The sequence below is a fragment of the Giraffa tippelskirchi genome, chromosome Y (assembly GCF_054371585.1).
Source record: "Giraffa tippelskirchi isolate mGirTip1 chromosome Y, T2T-mGirTip1v1.2.pri, whole genome shotgun sequence".
Taxonomy (NCBI): Eukaryota; Metazoa; Chordata; class Mammalia; order Artiodactyla; family Giraffidae; genus Giraffa; species Giraffa tippelskirchi.
This window is the reverse complement of record NC_137290.1, coordinates 14,020,629-14,025,169: the sequence shown is the minus strand read 5'-3', so window position 1 is coordinate 14,025,169 and position 4,541 is coordinate 14,020,629. Positions and strand designations below refer to the sequence as shown.

The 4,541-nt window shown below is 54.6% G+C and overlaps 1 pseudogene; it reads right to left on the bottom strand.

Annotated features, from left to right (window-relative positions):
* Positions 1–2,402: 2,402 nt before the first annotated feature.
* On the bottom strand, positions 2,403–3,872 carry LOC145537550 (heat shock transcription factor, X-linked member 3-like; annotated as a pseudogene).
* Between the last annotated feature and the right edge of the window lie 669 nt (positions 3,873–4,541).

The following is a 4,541-nucleotide window of genomic DNA, read 5'->3' as shown; positions in this document are numbered from 1 at the left end:
ACATGAGGTCTTGGGAGCCCTGGGAGCCCTGGGAGGTGAAGTTCGGCTGTCTGTTCTTCTGAAAGCCTTATGCAGTTTTCATCTTAAATGGTATCAAGACCCTGGAGATGCCATGGTGGCCCATGCTACACGGCTACCGGCACTGTACCCTGGCCATCCGCATGGCACACTGGGACTGGGAGGACACCACCTGGTGGGAGCTGCTGGAGCAGAGGCTGGGGATGAGCCCCACCCAGGTCCAGGCCTTGCCATGGGAAGGGGCAAAGTTTGACCATGGAGTGATCATGGGTAAGTGACGCCTTTCTCCCTGTTGACCGCACGGCCCCCGGCACTGCCCTGGATCTCAGCCAGGTTGTACTTGTTTGTTTTCTGTTGAACTAGTTGGTGGGCTTGGGTTGTGGGGACTGAGGTTTCTTCAGAGGGACAGCTAGGGTCCCTGGGCTGGGAGCCGGCAGCACGAGGTGCCTGATCACCACTCTTGGCCTCAGTCCCCGTTTGTACTTGAGGCAGAGGTGGGTCCAGGACTGCACGTGGCAATTGTCTGTGTGTGTGTGTGTGTCCACACACATGTGTCTGTGTGCCCAGCAGAGATCATGAGAGACAAGAAAGCACCCAACCTGAGTTCCATACCCACATTGCCTGAAGCCGAGCCTGAGCAAGTCCCCTGACTCCCCAGGGGTGAGGCCCCACAGCAATACCTGTCTGCTGGCAAAACATTTGGGGGCCTGATGCCTGCTGGCCCCCCTCTGGGGACCTCCTGCTCTGTCCCTGCAGCCTGCCTGCAGTGGGCAGACTGAGAACTGCTCATGTCCTAGTGGGTTCCTGGAGCACCAGGCCTCTCCCTTTAGTTTCACTCCCTCCCTCGCTTGGCCTTCCCCTGAGTTCCGTTTTCCAAGGTGAGCCCATCTGAAATGCTCAGCCAGAGGACCCAGTTCACCTCGGGTTCCCTCCATGATATGGTCTTAGTCTTAAGTCGGTGCAACTTTGAATTACCTTGTTCTCATTCTGTGTCCTGTCTTTGCACACAGGTCTTGTGGACACTGGGGACACTTTGCTGTGCCCAGAAAACCTAGGTTCTGACTAAGTGGAGGAGCTGGAGATTCAAGCCCTGCTACCAGACCTGTGACAGAAGTACATGACTGTGCTTGCCAACCCCTGCTGGCTGTTGCAGCCCTTGCCAGTGAGGGGTGGGAAGGAAATCTTCCAGGTGGACATCCCCCAGCACCCGATCTCTTTGGGCAAGAAGCCTGTCCAGACTGGGCTTTCAAGAGGAAAGTGGCCAAGAGGCCAGCACATGGTGATACCATGCAGTCCCCGCCATGCTCTGGACTTGCCCATCTGGTTCTGTCTGAATCAGCCCCACCCTGCGGTGCCCACTTGGTGCGGGGCCAAGGGCAGGGATTCCCCTCGCGTGATGCTGCTCTGGACTCAGCGAGTCTCCGGGACTTTGACCTTTATGGAATGATGGTGTTGCCATTTGCTTTGGCCCTGCTGGGTCTGACTGCTTGAGAGAAATGTGTTGTTAGGAAACCAGTTAGTGTTTTCCCTCTCTGTTCTGGTCCCAACTCCCTGATGTTGGAACAGTGTCCAGAGGGTGATGGGGAAGGCTGGAGGCGAGGCTGAGTGTCGGCAGGCAGAGAGGCCTGCAGGCCCAGAAACAGGCCGCGGTGTGTCCTTGCATGTGACCCTTGTCCTACTGTAAAGTGTCCCTTGGCTCTCAAAACATGTGTGTTGGACGCAGTGCCTGGCCACCTCAAGTCCAAAGATAGGCTCCTGAATACAGCTGTGAGGGCAGAGCGACAAAGGCTGGTGTTCACCTTGTGGAAACCTTGTACTTGTCTTTGGGTTTGGGGTAATGTGTTTGCAAGGCACTTGGCAGCTGGGGTGACCCTGCTTTCCAGTGAGCCTCTTAGGAGGCCCCTGGATAGGAAGCTGGGATGCTCAGCTGCTGATCAGAAACTGGTGGCATCGTTGGGGGACCCTTGAGGAGCCCCTTCTGCTGCAGGGTGTATGATTCATGGAAGGTGACATCCCCAAGGTCAGGAGCCCAGCTGGACCATCTGCTGAGTGGCAGGCAAGGCCCAAGGACCAGTCCGTCCTGGCCTCGCCTCAGCACTTGGCTCATGGGTCAGACCCTTGGATGAGCCTGTGAAACGCTGCTGTTACAGATGAAAAGGGATCATGGGGACCGGACCAAAGATTGCCTGGGGCTTGGGCTTACAGCCTCTTCTGGCTCACCCTTGCCATGTGTGAATACAATGGACAAATAGAACACAAACTCACAGTTCTCATTTGATTGTTTATTTACTCCAGTGGAGTTTTGCTTTACTTTCTTTATTAGAACCAGAAATCTATTTTGATTACAAGAAAGTGCTTTTGAGTGTCCCTAGGGATCTGGCAGCTCAGGGATTGTTCTTGTTCTTGAGCTGCTCACAGAGGGCACACTTATAATCTGAGGATTCTCCCTGCTCCTCCTCTGCCTCAGGGGCCTCATCTGGGGCCATGACTAAAAGGCCTGCCATCAGGATGGAGTAACAGGTGTTGTACAAAGTCATCACCAATTCATAATCTGGGTACACTGGAGGACTCTCGGCCAGTTCCCCTGGGCTGTGCCTTCCAGTAGTAGCCAGAGACACAGATGTGGCATTGCTGGCTGTGCCCTCTCCACTGGGGCTGCCCTGCTCACTGGGGAGATGGTTTCCCCCAGCCTACTTGTCTACACTGCCCATAGACCAAAGGTCAGAGAACACAAATGAACACCGGCTGGGTGTTCTGAAAGCAGTTGGCATTCCCTTCTGGACTTTGTTGCCGGTCTCATGGGTGAACTCGTGGTGGAATTGAGGAGAGTGTCTTGTCGCCACCACTCACTTCTTTCTCTTTGGGGTTGCTGTTGTGCTGGTGGCAGGCTGAGAAGTTGTTCTGGGGTCGTCTTTCCTCTGGATGTTCTGCAGAAGGAGAGACTTGTCTCTTTGAAAATTGGAGTTTCGATAGATCTGAAAGGAAATTAATCACTTTATTCATGAGAGGGGAGAAGAGCCCTTGCTCGCTGCCCTCTCCCCACAACCGTCCAGGCCATGCCTAAGTATGAAGACAAGGTCTCTTCATTCTTGGCAGATTATGAGGCCCTAGCATGTAGCTCCCTAGAGCTCCTCCAGGGCTGTCTTCGCTTGAGGTGTTACTGGCAGTCCCTGACATCAAGTGGCCCCTCAGGGTCTGGAGTCACCCCTGTGGATCCTGTCTAAGAGAGGTGGTGGAACACAACAGACCCTGCTTTCTCCTCTTTCCTTAACCACCCTCTCATGAGAAAAATGTTATCTTGGGAAATGTAACCCATCCAGCACTCAGCTCATCTAGTCTAGTCTCCTCAGAAGGGCTTTCTACGTTACCATCAGCTTCTTCTTCCCTGCAGAGCAACCCGAAGAGCAGATTTTCCTGAACCTGTACAGGTTCAGTTCACGGATGAAGCTCTTGATGCTGTCTGTCTCGAAGATCTGGTCCATGCCTCTGCGCTGGAGTACCTCCGTCTGGAAGAGTTCTGCCTTGATGACCACTGTGTCTCCCTCATCATTCCAGTGCACAGAGGTGAAGGCCGCATCCCCCACAATCCTCCAGAGCTTCCTGGGGAAGGAAAGCCCAAGGACGGCATTGTTCTCTTCTTTGTTGGCCATTTCTGGGTTCAGGCCCTGTGGGGGCGGATTGTCATGGAAGCCTGCATCTGGGCTCTCGGGTTGGTCACCCTGCTTCTCCAAAGCTTCCCCTTAATCCAGGTTTGGATCTGGGGAGGAATCACAGAGGTTCCCTGCTGTGGGCTCCCCATCAGTTGATGAGACCAGCAGGGCTGCCCATGCTTTGTGGGAACTCTGACTAGCCATGGAGCCAGTCTAGCTCAGGAGTGTTATCTATCCAAGCAGTGACTGCTCAGGGCAAACGGGCCTCAGACCAGGGTTGGGGTGCCCCATAAATACTCTCTGGAGATTCTAGAATCTGGGTCTTGGGACAGGCAGCCAATTAAGTGGTCCACTTCCTTAATTGTTTCCTGATGTCACAGAGGTGATGTGGAGAGGCAGCCCTGGCCCATTGTGGGGGAGGGGCTCTGGGGATGGAGCTGGGGTCCCCTGCTTGTCTCTTGTCTGAAAGTGCAGAAAAGGATGTTACAGGTTGCCTACAAGGGCTCCCTTCTGCTGCCAGGTGCATTGTTTCAGGGACCCAGGCCCTGGCTGGGTTGACAAATGTGTTCCTAACTCCACTCCCTTCACTAGCAATGTGCAGGCCTGTGGTTGGCTTCTGCTGAAGGGCCAGGCCCTGGAGAGTCCTAGGTCTGCTACCACTAAGAGAGATCCCAGGGGTCAGTTGGGCCCCTGGTTACTGGCCTCCCAGATGATGGGGTCTGTAGCAGGCTGATTGCTCTTTCCTGAGTTGGTGGCCCCCCCATCCTTCTCCCTCTTCTGACTTTGTTGTCTTATGGCTGGTGCTGCTGGTTGGTTGATCTGCTCAGTTGGTCCCAAAGTCAGAGTCCTGTTGTCCTGCCCCCACTGCTCCTC